Genomic DNA, 18,137 nt, shown 5'->3' with positions numbered 1-18,137 from the left:
TCATCTGTTTCCAACGCCTGTATTACGACTTCATTTCCATCTAAAATATTTCGCAATCTCACTTCAACTCTGCGACATGTTTGCAACCTAGGATCCTTTGCTCCAAATGAATAAATCTTTAATGCTTCTGACCCTAGACATTTTAATCCCAACTTCATAGATACATTTCTTTTAATAAAACTCTTCTCACTACCGTTATCAAACATTGCAATAACTGTACCTGACGATTTACGACCAACGATTTCTGTCCTAACACACTGCAATAAAATCACATTCCTATCATTTACAACTGAATTCGAAATAGTAGGCTGAATTTCCAATTCCTTTGGTTTTTCTTCTTCCGGTTTTGAATTAGATTTACACTTGCTAGAATTTTCAAATTTAAAACAAATAGCTTTGGCGTGTCTACCAAAGCAGAATGAACACTGTTTAGCATTACATTTGTTCACAAAACAGTTTGTGTTACAACATAACAGACATCTCCTTTCCTTAATTAATTTATCCCTTTTTTGCTGTACAGTCATGCTTTCACATTCAGTCTTACAGTGACCTTGACCACAGAATAAACAAACTTCGGAAGTTTTCGCCATAAATTCTGTTACTGACGCGTGTTGATTGTTGCGACTCGGATGTTTTCGTTTCGTTTCTGATTTCGAGCGTTTACAAAGTTTCGTTTCTGATTTCGAAAATTGTTTTGTTTGTGTTGGTTAGAATGAAAATTATTATATGAAGATACATTATTAGAATTAATACGGAATGCCTTTTCTCTTGCACTAATAGCATTGTGTAAAAACTTCATCAATTCCTGTAAATCATGACAACTATTTATATTTTGCTTCGAAAATTCAAGAGTCAATTCTCCTGGCAGATTTTTTAGTATTATGTTAGTCAGTATTGTTGTGTATGTTTCCGATTTGACATTTAATTCCTCTAAACATCTAATTTGAGTTTGGGCTTCAAAATAAAGGTTACGAAGGGCCTGAATGTTAGAAGCATTTTTTACAGGTGCCAGATTTAATAAATTTGACAAGTGAGCATTTATTAAAATGTCTCTTTGGCCAAATGTTTCAGAAATTAATTTAACTGCCTGTTTATAATTCTCTGGAGTAATTGAGAATCCTTTGATGCTAGCTAGGGCTTTACCACCTAATAACGACTTTAAATAGCAAAATTTGTCAACCTCAGTTAAATTAGAATTATTATGTACAGAATTCTCAAACTGATTCCAAAAATCTAAATATTCTGAAGGCTCACCATAGAATCGAGGAAGCGAAAGTTTAGGAAGTTTAGTTCTGTTTTCTAAATGCAAATTTTTATTTTCTACGTGAACATTTTCTGGATTTACTGTTTGTTCACCTGACTGATATGGAACTTTTCCAATTGATTTAATTTTGTTTTGCAACTTTACTTTAACTGGTATTATTTTTTCGTTATATTCATCAACTGTGTTAATTTCATCCTTAATTTCTTGTTCTTCTTTCAACAATTCATCAATGTCACTATTTAGTATGTTAATAATTTCAATTTTACTATTCAACTGTTCTAAATATGAATCACATACATCTATGTCAATATCTGATTCATTCAAATATATGTTTATTTTTTCTACTAACTTTAATGTTTGTTCACGATGTGTATCACGCTTAGTTCGAAGCTTTAATAATTTAGCCATTTTCACAGTTTCTAACAACAAATTTTACCCCTCAAATACTTTAACAATAAATTCTAATTCCTGAATTCTTAGAAAACAAACTGTAATTTTCAACAACAAATCACACTTCAAGCATTAACAACAAATTCTAATTCTAAGAAAGCACAACATTTTCTTACTTGCAAATATTCAGTAAATGCGAAACCTAAAGTTGTAAATTTTTACCAAACAAGATCAACAACATCAAACAACCCTACTACTTCAACAATTACAAAATATTCTATTCAACCAAATTTTCAACAAAACTATTTACTCACCCCACAATTACGATAATTCCCGGCCGATGCACCACATGTTACGAAGCGATTAACGATACTAATGCGTAGTTCGAAAGGCTAGTAATAACTTGACGATTCTTGTTCGAACGCTAATTTTGTTTCGACGAATTTGCATCAGTGGTAAATTTGATCTTGATTTGGATACAAAAAATTTATGACGATATCTTTCATTTATATTTAATGAAAGCACCAAAATATATCACAGCAATACACATACATCGCAAAGGCGAACCACAGTTACATAATGTAAAAAACACAGAATTCTTTTGGCGCAACAGCGCGCTCTATACTATGAAAAGTTCCAACATGAGCCGAGGTCCGTAGAACCTAGACGTAACTGGTTGGCACCTTGGCAAGAACAGAGTAAATAGACATTGGCTTAATTGGGTAAAGAAACGAAGAGCCAGGAACTCGTTCGGTTGTGATGTTACTGAAGTTCGCTGTAGCTGCTTGTAACAGAAGTTTCGAATTTCCTTTAAAAATATTTTGTTTTTTATTGAAAAAATAAAAATTCTTATATTTGGAGTCCAGATATATCTGCCTCAAATATTATTTACTGTGTAGAATAAGTCTTAATTACAAACATTTTCCCTAGTAATTTTTTGTTTCACCAGAAATTTCTAAACTTCGTTACCAAATTTGCCATGCAAGATTCACAAAGTTACTGATTTTAGCATGATCAGACTGATTATCCACATTTCGCAAGAACTGGAAAATATGAAATGCAGTACTATTAAAATGTTGAAATCAAAACAATTCAGTCTCAAATACGTGGTAGAAAAACAGACTTCATAGAAGGCCTGAGGGATCTCGGGACAGAGTAAGGCTCGGCAGGGATCGTACTGGTACTGCCTTGCTCTGTGGGATCGCAACATGGTAGATTGTTTCGTGGGTAGGGTAGCACTAATCCCATTTGGCAATGTACCTTAGGTCGGGAGCCCCCTGCCCCTCAGCGGGCCGTATCCTCCTACCGTGCGACGAGATCTCGATACGAGAGTGACGTAGCAAGCGACTCCTTCTCGTTCGACTGCTGCTAACGATTGAGCGAGAACTGGTATCCTCAAGCGCCTCTACCGTGCGAAACGTTAAGGCTTTCGCCGATCGAAAGAGGTATTAGCCCCTCCTTCGCACCGCCCACATTTTGACGTCAAACGATGGTACAACAACCAATGAGAAGACTTGTTGAAAAATAATCGTAACTTTAATTTTTTTTGTAAACAGATTTGTAAACAACGTATCTTTTTCCATCTCTGTTTAGAATAAGCTGTCATCCCGGATAACTTCTTTTCAGTTAGAGACATTTGTGTCTTTCATCGAAAAGCACCATGAAAGGTACTATTTTATTCACATCACAGACATGCATATTTATGTATTATTATTTAGATTTCTGTTATTCATTTCCAACATGACTTTTCTTTCAAGAAATTTAGGATCATTAAATAACTAAATTTTGTGTAATCTTGTTCATTTGAAGTTCTTTAGGCAGTTTTAAGTTTTTTAATCTAAGATGTACAAAATTTGTTTATTTATTTTTTTTAATTTAATTTTTTTTACAGTTTATCATTCAAGGGAAAAATCTGCCTGATTCATACACACATTTTTAGTTTAGGTCAGTGAATTTAGATCAGGTTTATACACTTTTTGGTTACTCAAAAATATCTATAGATTTTTAAACAGATCTCAGAATAGAAATTCGATTATTTATAGTTTTCATTAACAGCAATATCTTGCAGCACAATCTGAAGATATTCCAATAATTTATGTATAATTTGAATGACTAAAAAAAATGAGGTTAAAAATATATCATTTAATTATGAATTCCTAAATTGAAATGCAAGTTTTACATGTAAGGCAACTTTAATAACTCTGTTGTGGTTTGTTTGCTTGATTGCTAGAGACTCTGAATCTATTTGTGTTCAACAGAATGATTCATGTGTTTGGACAAAACAGAAGCAGATGTTCAAGTAATATGTTATTGCAATTTGCAAATGTGAAAAAGACAATGTTAAATGAAAATGTACTGAGGAAACAAGAAAATATTAAATACTGAAGAAATAAAAAATTAGAGTAAGTGTTAGAAGATAAAGTATGTTTTTTAAATACTTAAAAAAATAACTCAAAAAGTTTTCAAGGTATATCATTTTAGTTTAGTTCTTTTTCTAGTAAAGTAGCTAATATAAGAGACTTATTTCATTTACATATATCTCATTAATATGTTAAAAATATAGCTTAAGTAAGTTTTATGTGCATATGGAAAGGAGGGGAAAAAAGGCCTCAAATTAAAGCTTGTTTTAAAGCAATAAGTAAATAAATAAAATAAACTGGTTCTATTAACACCTCAAAAAGTACTGTTATGTACTCTAAAAACAAATCCCAAATATTGCATCATAATACATAAAACTCTTACAAAAATAAAATAAAATAAAATAAAATAAAATAAGAAGAAATATCTAAAGAAATTCTTCTTTAAAAGAATATAATTCTTTAAAAGAAGAAATATGTGATTAGGAATATTCTCTTTTTATTTATTTGATAACAAAGAAGAGTAAGGCAGATGCTTGGCAAGCTCGTACCTTACCACCAGTAACCATTCCGGAGCTTCGATTGGCGCAAGACGAATGGGCAGCAATGCCTCAACAACTCATTGACACCCTCATTCTCAGCATGGGCAGACGCTGTGAAATTTGCCTAGCAGTCAGGGGAGATCATATCCCCTATTAAAGAGAGGATGTTTCTTACTGGACACCCATCGCAGGGATGTTTCAGCTTTCAGTCGCATTGCGCTCCATGCTACTTTTTCAATAAAGCTTCTTTTTATCCCTCTGATTTCTCTTTTAGTAAGTGTTGCTTACATTACTCATGTCCTTACGTATTGGTGATCTTACGGTATTAAATGTGTTGATTTGGAAAGCTTTTGTACAAAGTTATATCGAAAAAACCGTCTCGTCCTTAATTTTTGCACACCAGTGTATTTATCTTACTATAAAGAAAAAGCAAAATCATTAATTTAGATCATACTATCGAGTTTTTAACATTAGCACCAACTAACAGATTTGGCGACAATACATCATAATCAAACATAGAATGTTACTTTAAATCACCAATCGTACAGTAGAATTAAATAAAAAAAACTTTCCTACGTGCTGTTTACAAAAATAACAATTTTACAAACAGTATAAAGTATTCGCGTTAATAAAAATAAATATATGGAAATAAAAATTCCTTGTACAGGTGGGAAAATCTAATAGTATCAGATTTCAAGAAGGAAAAAAATTGTCACCCATTACATTGCAAAATCATTTTAAACTCATTAATCTGAAAGAAAAAATGCATAATTTTTAAGTACAACAATTTGATACATGGAAGATAGAAGTCTATAATAGAATTGTCTTTTATCTGCATTTATTGAGAACACACAATTTCTTAACTTGCATGTGTATCTAAATGCATATAAATTAGGTACATTTCATGTTTAATAAAATTTAGTGACCTATTTCTTTCACATTCCACCAATATTTTAATTACTACTTACTGAAAAAAAAAAGGTTTTGGGTAAATACTACTATAGAACTAAAAATAAAATCATACTTTTATTAGCATATATCCACTCACATGTGACACTGATAATATAACACTTAGTGTAATATACTGTATAAAAATTATATTTTTTTATTATTTCTATAACAAGATAAATAATCCATCTATAATCTGAAAGAATAATATTATAGCAATAACATCAAATACATTCTAAATGCAGACAAAATTAATCAAAACTTGCTATATAGACTGAAACATTGGTACTCTGTTGTCGTGACTGGATTAAGGAATGTATATATGTATGCATGTGTGTATGTGCATATATGTGTACACATATACATACGTATATATAATATACATATACACTTATTTCTGAATCCAGTACCGATAACAGAAGAGTACCGAAAAATCTTATTTCAGGATTACAAGAATTGAGGAAGTAGTGATAACTGACATTCAGTTTCTTCCCCTGTCCCTGAAAAATGCTTATTTGTGCATATGAACATGTCACGAACACAAGAACATTTTGCATTTATTGCAAAGATCTTCATATTATGATCAGAAACCTGCAAAATATTATTGTTGTACATAAAGATCTTATCTAAAGGCTTAAACAAGAATAAAGGAAATATATGCTATCAATAACAGGAAATATAATGTTTATCAGGATTTTAGAAATACACATGTGTGATAACTTTTAAATGTTTTGAAACTTATTAGCTAAATCATAATAATCTACTTAATATGAAATAATATTCTACAATACAAAATTATCGAGGAGTGTTAATTAAAATCCTTGGGTTTGCTAAGAAAATAAATTACATAAGCATTATACAAATCTCATTTCAAATTTATGGAAAGATACATGTTTGTAATATTATGAAAGCTGAGTTATTATTCAAAACTAATCCTACTTCAGAAAATCCTCAATATACAGTTTTATAGTTTTACATATATGTAACAATTATGAGCACAATCTCATAAAAATATATTAACATAACCTTCTCATTTGTGGTGTCAAAAATCAAGATTCGAAAGAGATTAAAATGTAACATATACTGATTGTTTTTATAAACTGTATTAATCTATCACATGAGAAACTTGTAATATTTTTACGTGATGCTTCTAAAATAGCATAGTAATATACTGGTAAAGTAAAATGGAGAAAAGAATGCTCTATTTTCAAACAATTTCATAACAACACATCCTTCATAAGAAGGAACAGGGTATTTTACATCAATAGGTAAAAAATTACAATCCCTTTTCACATGAATTTTTAAGCACTATAATTAGATAAAATATTAACAGATGACTTCAAGAATAATATCAAAATCTAAAATCCCAACAAACACTGTAATTCGTTTCTAAATAATACTGCAAATGGATTCAACTAGTTATCTTTTTCAGATCCTGATTTTTGACAACAAAACACAAATGAGAATGTTATGTACCAAAGATGCAATTTATTATGAAAACCAGAGAGAAATTTAACTAACATATTCTTTTCTGTTTACTATTATACAATTCGGAACTTAATTCCAATTAAATTTTTCGAATGTTTTAGGTGATACATAAAAAATATTAAGCAGAAAATTATTCGTAGAAGAAAATTATTCGTAGAAGTACAGACGAATTCATAAAAAATGTTTCTACAACTGAAATTGATAAAAAAAAAATCATGACACATGTAGAATATATAAACATAAATTATAGAATAATTTATTAAGTTATTTACAATTTTAGACTGAAATTTCAACAGTTCAAATAAGTAACTTACTCTTAGCTCAGGCGGCAATCCAGTAAAAGGTAAGTCTTCGAACAAAAGCTGTTAGTTCAGAACAGAATACAACTGTTTATCTCCCCTAAATAACTTTATAAACTGCTTAGCAGATAATGCAAACGCATCCAGTCTGCTTCGGAACATTCTTCTTTGAATTTAATTACGATGATGTATTCAGTTTAAAAGATACATCGCTAAACATTCATCCGACGCCTTTACTTTTCGATCGCAAGATTTTTAAACGGTTGCACATAAGCAGCCGAAAACCAGACGATAGCTACGCCGCACGAAATGGTTTCGATCGGTGCTCGAGGATTGCAAATTGTCGCTCCACACGAAAAGCCCGTCATATGTGACGTCACTCTCGTATCGAGATCTCGTCGTATGCAAGGAGGATACGGCCCAGCGTTGCCCCTAACTCTGGCTCCCTCGAGGTTGGGAAAGATTGGATTACCGGAATCGACAATTTTATGGGTGAAGACCCGGAGTCGGGTCTGGGCCTTCCGGGAATGGGTATAGCTAGAAAGCAATGGCGCGCATTGGAAGCTACCTTACTGTTACTATCTTGCCTGCCTCTTGGTTGTGGGGACGATATGGTTGAAAGAAATAAATATTGCTCGATTATGGGACAAAGAGAGTGACCCTGAGTAAAGCGGAAAGACCAGGAATTCTCTCAGGCGGGGGAAGGGGAGGGTTCAGTGAACGAGTTGAGTGATAGCTTCGAGGCGCCTCGTCCCCATAGCAACGCCTCTTAGGAAATGATAACGCATTATATGCGCTTTCTAGAGTGGCTGTGGGCCTTCTTCTAGATGATGCAATTCCTAGATGATAAATAGGCAATGAATGGAGAACGGGATTTCCGATCGAAGGAATCTTTTTGAAAACATTTATCGAAAGTCGCTCATACGGGACCTGCATAAGTCAAAATAGGCCTTATCATTGATTTATAAAACAAGATCTTGATTTTAGTCGACAGGTCGCTTTTTCTAGCAAAAAAAAAAAAAAAAAAAAAAAAAAGGCAGTAATTGGGATTTGACAACCTTCGCATTACAAACTGTTTTTTGAATGTGAGGTTGCCAAGTTAATTTCGAATCAAGTATCCTTCTAGATACGTATAAGTAGGAACCCAGGAAATTGGTTCTCCGAAGAATTGCAAGTTAATTAAATTGGGGTGCGTTCTTCTGATAAATAAAGTGGCAGCATATTTTACGACATTAATTTTGATCTTCCATAGTCCGAGCCAGAGCTCTAGGCTTGAAAGATAATTCTGCAGTGCAGAGATTACCGTGGCGGTGTTGGGATGTTGAGAGATGATGGCAGTATCGTCCGCATATAAAGCTAGATCAACATTAGGTGCTTCAGGAATATCATTTACAAATATATTGAACATCTGAAGCGAATAGACGGCATCTTTTACTGTAAACTTTTTTTGAAAATCAGTCACGTCACAGTCGGCATTTAACAGGCCTTGAATAAAAGACCTTCTATAAAAGCATTTAAAATTTTGAATAACCCCTTGGTCCATGAGTTGAATCAAAGATGTTACGTTAGGTGGGAGCAGAGTAGCAACAATATTTCCAGAAACTAACTCATCTACTGGCAGATGGGCTTTGCAGTTGTCCAAAAGAAGGATGGCTTTAGTATCTTCTGGTAGACCAAGGCTTTTGAAGGATTCCTTGACCTCAGGCACAAAGTGGTGAAAAAACCAGTCTTTAAAGAGGGCGGCAGTTGTCCATGCATTTGATTGAGCATCGTATGACAGGCAAGTGTGTAACACTCTTAAAAGCCCTGGGTTTTGCAGATTTACCTATCACAAAAGGGGTCACTCGGTGGTTTCCAGACGCATTAGCACATAGCAAAACGGTTAATCTGTCTTTTTTTTTTTTAAAACCCTTGGCGGCATTTTCTCCTCCCCCAGCTAGTGTAGATGTTGGTAAACATCGCCACAATAGCCCTGTTTCATCAGCATTGTAAATCTGTTCAGGTGTTAAATCATTATCAGCCACGATTTTCTCAAACTCGTCTTTGTATTTTTCTGCAGAGTTTTGGTTTGCTAAAAGTGTTTCTCAGTTACATCAAGTCTTCGAATTCCATGCCGAAACTTAAAGTTTCTGAGCCAACCATCAGAATAATTTACATTCACTTTCAGCAACTCCTAAATCTTGGCCGAATTTCTTTGCCTTTTCAACAATCATTGGCCCTGTTACCGGCTTTCCTTCAGAACGTACTGCACTAAACCATTTGAACAATACACTATCTAGCTGTTCCAGTTTTGGTTTTTTTTTTAATGTTTGTCTAGAAGCCAATTTTGCAGTTGTTACCGATTGAGAAGCAAACTTCATTAGTTCATCTTTTTGTTTTTTAATGTCATAAATAGTTGATGAGCCAATATTAAACTCATTCATTAAAACATTTCTATTCTCGCCTTTTTCTAGCCGTTTGATGATTTCTAGTTTCTGATTGAGAGTGAGTGTTACGAGTTTTCGTTTCTCTCCTTTTGAACTCGAAGGCTTAGGTTTTGAAAACATGGTCACTGTACAGTTAGAACGAAAATCACTTTTTTTATAAACAGTTTCAAAAGTTACGTTTACTGCGATGTGAAAGGACACAAAACAACAACGCACAAAAAAATGGCGAAGACGCTTCGTGATTGATTAACGGAGCTGCACTGCACCTGAATTTGTTGTGACAGCTGAGACTAGCCGGCCGCTAATTGTTTCCGAACAATACCGAGCGCTTCCGGATGATCTCGAACTACCCCGAAAACTTCCGAATAGCTCTCGAGCGGTTTTATTTGCTTTAAAGACAAACTTTTGGAGAAAACCAAAATTTTTACAATTTTCCGGAGCGATGCCGGACTATCGGGCATTCCGGACTGTTGGATGCCGGACTAATGGACTTCTACTGTACCTGTTTCAACAAAGTAAGATGTGTTAAATGTGGGGACAATCATAGATCAAACACTTGCACTTTAAACCAGAACAAAAACCCAAATGCATTTTTTGCTCTCAATCCCATGTCGTTGTTGTAACGTTTACCAACGAAGATTCAACAATATCGAAAATAAAACTGAAAATCCAAAATCCCAGCAATTACGACCTTCTATAGAAGACTTCCTGAACCTTTAAAGCAGCAAGAGCACAATAATAGCACAGAAAATCGACCATTGTATAGTGACAAAATTAAATTAAGAAATAGAGGAAAAGAAGACTTCAGCCAAATACTAAAAATCTTTAAAGACCATAATATTTTCCAACTCCTGCAGCACATCACAAGTATAGCTCAGAAAATCAAAGAATCCAAAAGCATTCAGCAAAAAGCGTTTAAAGTAATAGAAATAGCAATGAAATTTGCAGAAACTGAAAAAGTGAAGGCAGCTCAGTGGTATTTCGCCACACTTAGGGGATCTTCACATTGACGGTTCGAGTCCCATTCAAAATTGATTTTTACGATGCTGCAACTTACAGTTTCAGACTTGTACAATTTTAGCTCATCACTTTTACTTTATTTACAGTACATTTTTTAGAAAAAGGCTTTTTACTTCATCGCAATTAATTAATTTTGTCTCTACTTCAGAATTGCTCCTAAATATGTAACATTCTACCATGACAAGAGATGGCGACACTTATGCACACTTTAGCTAATACAAGAATTTTCAATTTGGCGCTACATTCTCTACTAACATGCACCCTCTCGGGACATGCACTTCTACATTACTTAAAGCCTTAAATGGATAGTATACCAGGTCAAGTAATGTACTTTCATTAGTACGAAACTTGAAGTCTAATGTTATGACCTGCCTGACCGAAGATTCGCTCATTTGGGCAAAAACACTTAGCGGGTGCAAAACAAGACATCTGTCTACACATTGTCTGTGTCACTCGTGAAACTCTGCTAATACCAAGGAGGTTAGAATTAAGGCTCCTCTAAAGGAGGCCTAATTCTAAGGAGCCTTAGTTAGAATAGAAGGAGGGAAGGTTCAACTCAAACGGTGAAGCTTGGCGGCCATCTTCCTGTTATCACCGTGACTTGTGCAAGAAAGGCTGTCATTGCAACATTTTTTTCTTTTCTTTTTGAAGCATGTCAGCTTGTATTGCATATGGATGCACAAATAGATTCTCGAAAAAAATTCCGGGCATTATTTTTCACACGTAAGTATTAATTTTCTTTTTTTATGTAATATGACAACTATGTCAAAAAATATCACAATGTCATGTGGTTTTCTTTCCAGATGTGAAAAAAAAGGACTTAAAATAGGTTATTTAATATAACTATAATCAAATTATATTAAATACATTTTAATGTTTCTGTTTATAGCTGGTATCTTCGTTCCTTAAGATACAATGCTATATGGTAGGATTTAAATTGTATAATTTGAACGTTTTAGTTAATTCGTTTTATAACTTTCATGAAAAGTAAGAAATCAATTGTTGCTATTTTTATTAATTGTAAAGGAAGCAATGCTTTTCTTTATATATTAATTATTATTCATTTAAGTTAAGATAAACTGTTCTGTTGTTAAAAATTTTTTGCATAAACTTACAAATTTCTGGGCAGTATAGTGATAAAATTAAGTAAAATATTTACACAATTGAATATGTGGAAAGATGTATCCAAAAACTTATATAGGTGTATTTCTGTAATTCAACTTAATTAAAGGCAGTTTCTTTGAGATTAATAAATATGAAATGCGCATAAACTGAAATCAATGAATTCACATAAATCTGTTTTATTTTATTAAGATTTATTTTCTAACCTAAGCAAATCCGTGAAATATGCAGAAACATCATTTTTTAAAGGCTTTAATGTTATGCGCATGCATTTAGATTTCGAACTATTTCTTAATAATTTGCTGTACATAGTAAATTATGGATATCATCTTTATTACTTTAAAACAAAAATTCAACAATAGCAAGGGATTTCATTATAAATTTAACATATTTTTACTGGAAAATAAATGCACGGAACAGCTTAGAAACACGTACATGTCACTGCCGTAATGCAATGTTTTGAAGTCACAAACATGGACGCCGCTTGTTCGGCGGAGTTTCATTCCCCGATAGTGGAGGAAACTGCGAACCCTCCCTCCTTCTATTCTAACCTCCTTGGCGCTAATACCGACTTTTGTATTTATCAATGAATGTGGTGTGTTAGCGTTTTATTGATTAATTTGAAATGTCGGTTTCCTGTGCGTTCAGTTTTATGACTTCCAGAATTTCACGTAATACCATATATATATATTTGCCTTTGCATATCTCCAAAAGATTGATTCATTTGTATATGTTTCATTGGGCTAGTTTTCGTGCCTATGTTTGTTTGTAAATACAGTTGAATAGTGACTATATATCATCCCCAGAAAATTTTATTAATTTTCATCCTACATCCTCAGCTGGAAAGCATAGAATTTCGCGCGTATATAATGCGGCTTATCGTACATTCTTTCATATTTTCCACTATTTCCCTTAGGGTATATCACGAATGACTCAGTTAAACACGGGGAGGTAATTATAGGCTGAAGGAAAACAAAGTTCCGTTCCATATAGCAATATGCGTTGCATATTTTGACATTTAAAGTGGAATAATTTTTCTGAAGTGCAAAAAAATTCACTGACAATGCATATCAAATGAACTTCCATAAATGGTATTTAAATGTTCATATATAAAATCTGTATGAGAAACATACTATATGTCCTGTTTATTCATCTGTTTAAAATCGTTATTAATTTGAATGGGCTGAACAAAAACAGGAAGTTTATACATACATAACAGCAAGAATTTTAATTGGAATTTTTAAGTACTTAGTGCTATAATTTGGTGGTATTTTATGATGGCAAAGCTTTCAAGGGCTACCTACATGGTGGAGGGATGCCTTTTTTGAGGAGATACTAAAAGAAACTTGTTTGTATCCACATTAACTCCACATGGCGACATCACAAAAGTGCCTATTTGCATCGAATTGAGCCTGGGTGGTAAAGAATAAGTGCAAAAGTTCTTTCAGGAAGTGCATTGATAAAATCTAGCAAGAAGTCGTGCACAAAATATAACAGTTCAATTTTGCATCAAGTATTCATGAAGTGCAAAGTGTATTATGTACATCATACATACATAAACCTCCTGTTTAAACTGCAGTGATATTTTACAAAAACAGTCAAAAGCATATTTGCACAAGAAAGTATTCATGGAATGCAGTATTAATATATCATGCATAAATAAACCTTTTACTTAAACTGCATTCATTTTTTATAAACACTGTCACAGCGATAGTTGCGTAAGATAAGAAAAGCTTGGTGAAGGATCTAAAAAGTAATTTGGCCAGAGTTTGATTTAGCCAATCCATATTCATGTTGAACTGCATCATCCTGAGATGCACAACAAGTTGCATTAAATAATGCACACATCTGTGCAGGGAGAAACCTTTATACGTATGAGGTATGTTACTAGTCATTTCGGGAAAAGAGTAAATTTCATATGCTTGGTCAGACAGAAGTTTATGTGACATGTCATTTCGATAAAGTTTTAGACTAATAGTACATATGCTGCTTTATGCAAGATAAGAACCTCGTCTTTCTGAAATATGCAATAAATAATTAAAAAAAAAAAAAAAAGATAGGTATTTTGAAGATGTGTATGCACACTAACAGGGAAGAGAGACCACATATGTGTGTGTAATCTACAAGCATTTAAAAAAAAACAAAAAACAAGTACATACAAAATTTTAATGCAGGAAACAAATCGTGTTTATAAGATATGTAATAAGTCATTTAGAGTAAACTCTGCTTCAAGTAAGCAAATACTTATTCGCACATGGAGAAACTTGAAGTGTGTGAGGTATAATACAAATGACATAATGCTTATTCACCGAGAGAAATTTCATGCAAGTGAGATATGATAAAAACCATTTTGAGAAAAGAAAATTAATCAAGCATATACTACTTATTCAAATTGGAGACAAACCTCATTTGTGTAAGGTATGCAACAATTCTTTCAGATTCAAAATTGCTTTAAACAGACATATTCTGTGTTAATAAACACAGAAAAACTTCATGCATGTGAGCTGTGTAAGGAGGCATTTAGAGGAAAAGATGAATTAAACAGACATATGCTCATTCACACAGGAGAGAAACCTGATACGTGTGAGGTATGTAAAAAGTCATTTAAACAAAAGAAAGATTTAAACGAACCTATGCCGATTCATACAGAACAGAACCCGCATATGTGTGATGCATGTAAAAATTCATATAGATTAAAGGCTTATTTGCACAGTCATATGTTTATTCATACTGGAGAGAAATCTTATGCCTGCAAGGTATGTAACAGTTCCTTTAAATTCAGAAGTGTTCTAAACAATCATATTCGTATTCACACAGGGGAGAAACCTTATGTGTGTGAGGAATGTGAAAAGCCATTTAGATTAAAGGGTGATTTAAAGAAACATATGCGTATTCATACAGGAGATAAACCTCATGAGTGTGAGGTATGTAAAAAATCATTTAGTGAAAAGCATAAACTAATCAAGCATATGCTTATTCACACAGGAGAAAAACCTCATTTATGCGAGGTATGTAATCATTCGTTTAGATTCAAAAGTACTTTGAACCAGCATATGCTTACCCACACTGGAGAAAAACCTCATGTATGCGAGGTATGTAAAAAGTCATTTAGAGAAAAGAGTGATTTAAATGAACATCGGCGTATTCATACAGGAGAAAAACCTCATTCCTGTGAGGTATGTAACAGGTCATTTAGACAAAAAAGAGTGTTAAAGAAGCATATGCTTATTCACACGGGAGGAAAACCTCTTGCATGTGAAGTATGCAGTAAGTCATTTAGAGGAAACCATAAGCTAATTAAGCATATGATTATTCACACAGGAGAAAAGCCTCATTCGTGTGAGGTATGTAACAGGTCATTTAGACAAAAAAGAGCGTTAAAGAAGCATATGCTTATTCACAGAGATATACATCTTGTATGTGAGGTATGTTAGAAGTCATTTAGAGAAAAGAATAAACTAATGAAGCATATGCTGATTTATACAGAATAAAGAACCCCATTTGTGCTAAATATGTAACTATTCCTTTGGATGCAAGGATTCTTTAAACCAACATATACTTATTCATACAGGTGAAAAATTTCATATGTGTAAGGAATGTAACAAGTTATTTGGACAAAAGGGACTTTTAAAGAAGCATGTAGACTTATTCACACAGGAGAGAAATGTCATGTGTGTGAGGTATGTAAAATGTCATTTAAAGAAAAGCATAAGCGAATGAATCATATATTAATTCACACAGGAGAAAAACCTCATTTGTGTGAGGTATTTAGCATTTCTTTTAGATTCAGGGTATTCAGATTAGATGGTATCTGAATACCCTGAATACTTTTCCTTCAGATACATGGGTATTTGTAGAAAAACCTCATGCGTGCGAAGTATGTAATGTCATTTCTAGAAAAGGGTCATTTAAACAGACATGCTTATTCTCATTAGAGATAAGCTTCGTTGTGGCAAAATGTGTAAAATGGCGTTTCGAGGAAAAGGTGATTTAAACAATATATGCTTATCTGCTCTGTAGAGAAAACTCGTGTGCGTGAGGTTAAGTCATTTAGAGAAAAGGGAACTACTCTTATGTGCACCCTCAATTCTTCAAATATCTCGCGAAACATTTTTGGTAAGAAGATCCACGGTGCCATATTACTATCTAAATTTTTTGTCTGCATTTCGAACTTTAAGTCTAAAATGTCTCCAAAAAAGCAGTTTTCGCGCATGCAAAAGCCACGTTTTGAACACACAGTTTAAGCTAAAAATCCGAAACAAAAACAAAAAATTTAGATATAAAAAATGTAAAGTTTCTAATGAAAAATATTTGACAAGAATATGTGTACACAGCGATATGCTTTAACTTAAAAAACAATCTACAAATTGCATAATCTAGGCAGCGAAAAAATCTAGGAACTACGCACACCTTGCTTTAATAAATTTCAAAGAATACTATGTACACAGAATTCTGTTTCAATTTTAAAAAACATCTGTGAATTGCACAAAATAGGCACCATGCACTAATCAACAAAATAAACTAAAATAACTAAAATTAATTTCAAGCAATTAAAAAAAAAAACAGCAATAAAGACAGAAATTCATCTAAAAAAACAATGAACATAACATTCTACAAAATAAAGAACAAGGATAAAAAAAAATGCACTTATAATGAATGAATGCTTTTTCAAACAGCAGAAATCCTAATTTCATGCTGTCTTTAACATGCCACCACGTAATCACTATTGTATTTATATGACAGCCAGACACACCATCCCGAAAATTTGTACTATGGTTCACAAATAAATGTTCAAAACCTTTCCTAAATCCTTGTAAGATTTCCAGCCCATCCGAAAAAATAGTTGTACAAGGCTCAATCCAGTCTTTAATACACTGCATCATCGTTTTGTTACTTCTATCATGCACAGCCACTAAAAATAATCTCCCAGACCCTCTTGCAACCATGTCTCTCGTTGCAACATAGGCCATTTCAAAACACACATGACACGAACCAACGAGCAATTAAACCAATCTACCAAAGAAGTATTCAACGTCAGAAGGGTTTCCATAGAAGACGCAATCGTGCCAAAAACAAGCGCAGAACACATATCGCCACATTTGGTGATCTTAGGGTGCTTATAAGAGTAGAGCCGAGAAAAGCATAGTCTATCGAGACATGCTTAATCACACATGAGAAAACTTCATGTATGTAAGATATGTAATAAGTTGATTAGTCAAAAAATGATGATTTAAAGAAGGATATGCTTATTGACTTGGGTTGGGGGGAATCTCATATGTGTGAAGTATGTAAAAAGTAATTTAGACGAAAGCCTAATCTAATCAAGCATATGCGTATTCTTACAGGAGAGAAACCTCTTTTGAATGAGTTATGTGGCAGTACTTTTGGATTGAAAGGTGTTTGAAACCAGCATATGTTTATTCACACAGAGAGAAGTATGACATCATATATCAGTGTTGTAAAAAAAAGTATGTTTTCATGAAAGCATTTCTTTCTTTAAATAAATTGGATTATAACGCAGAGCATTCGCAGAACCCTAACTTGCCTTAGAAATTATACTTTAAAATTACAAATTATGTATGTGTTAGAACACTTTGCATTTCACTATCTTGTCAGTAGATGGCTGCACCAGTCCAATACATTGGATTTGAACTTAGCATTTCAGTGGCCTGGTGATAGCCCAGACATTGGTAAAAAAATCAATTTAAATTATGAAAGAAAAGTGTAATAATTATTTGTCATTGCTAATAACTGTAATAATGTGCATTTAATTTTTTAAAATTAAGTGTGTGAATTTTCAGAACATTTTTGTTTTGCTTTTTATTGTTTTTAAATTTTCATATGTAACTGTAACATTGACTAAAGAGTTTGTTGACCATGTGATTTTTCGTTCAGGACAGGTGTTGGTGTTGGGTGTGCTCAAGGTGGACGTCTGTAATTTTTTTCTAGTGCTGTTCATGATTATGAATAAAAGTTTGCAATGAGTTGAACTAATATATGCTTGAAAAATTAGTTCATAAGTACATGAGCTTCTGTCTCTTTTGTGCATGTGATGATACATGGAATAACAGAATTCCTCCATGTACAGTGTGAAAAACTCAAAACTGGGAACTACGTACAAAACACTGGAAATTTAAAAATCATCACAGTTACAACTTTCAAGCATTTTTATGTTTGATATGCCATTTTTGTAGTGGTCTTTTTCAGTGAAAATGCATCACCAAAGTTTAGAGTGAAGAAGATTTGTTAGTAGCTCTGAAACTAAAACTTAGTAAACATTT

The 18,137-nt window shown here is 33.1% G+C and overlaps 1 long non-coding RNA gene across 2 annotated transcripts; it reads left to right on the top strand.

Moving 5' to 3' along the window:
• Positions 1–11,140: 11,140 nt before the first annotated feature.
• Positions 11,141–17,879, top strand: LOC118180664 (uncharacterized). Of its 2 annotated transcripts, none has more exons than XR_004756713.2 (2): positions 11,141–11,457; positions 17,202–17,879. It is a non-coding gene; the product is annotated as an uncharacterized LOC118180664 (long non-coding RNA). The 2 variants fall into 2 exon arrangements; XR_015042062.1 differs by lacking the exon at positions 11,141–11,457 and adding an exon at positions 15,292–15,536.
• Positions 17,880–18,137: the final 258 nt, after the last annotated feature.

The sequence above is a fragment of the Stegodyphus dumicola genome, chromosome 1 (assembly GCF_044657685.1).
Source record: "Stegodyphus dumicola isolate Sdum_Otavi_A_Nest chromosome 1, ASM4465768v1".
Taxonomy (NCBI): domain Eukaryota; kingdom Metazoa; phylum Arthropoda; class Arachnida; order Araneae; family Eresidae; genus Stegodyphus; species Stegodyphus dumicola.
The sequence above is the reverse complement of the archived record's forward strand: the minus strand, read 5'-3'. Positions and strand labels throughout refer to the sequence as shown.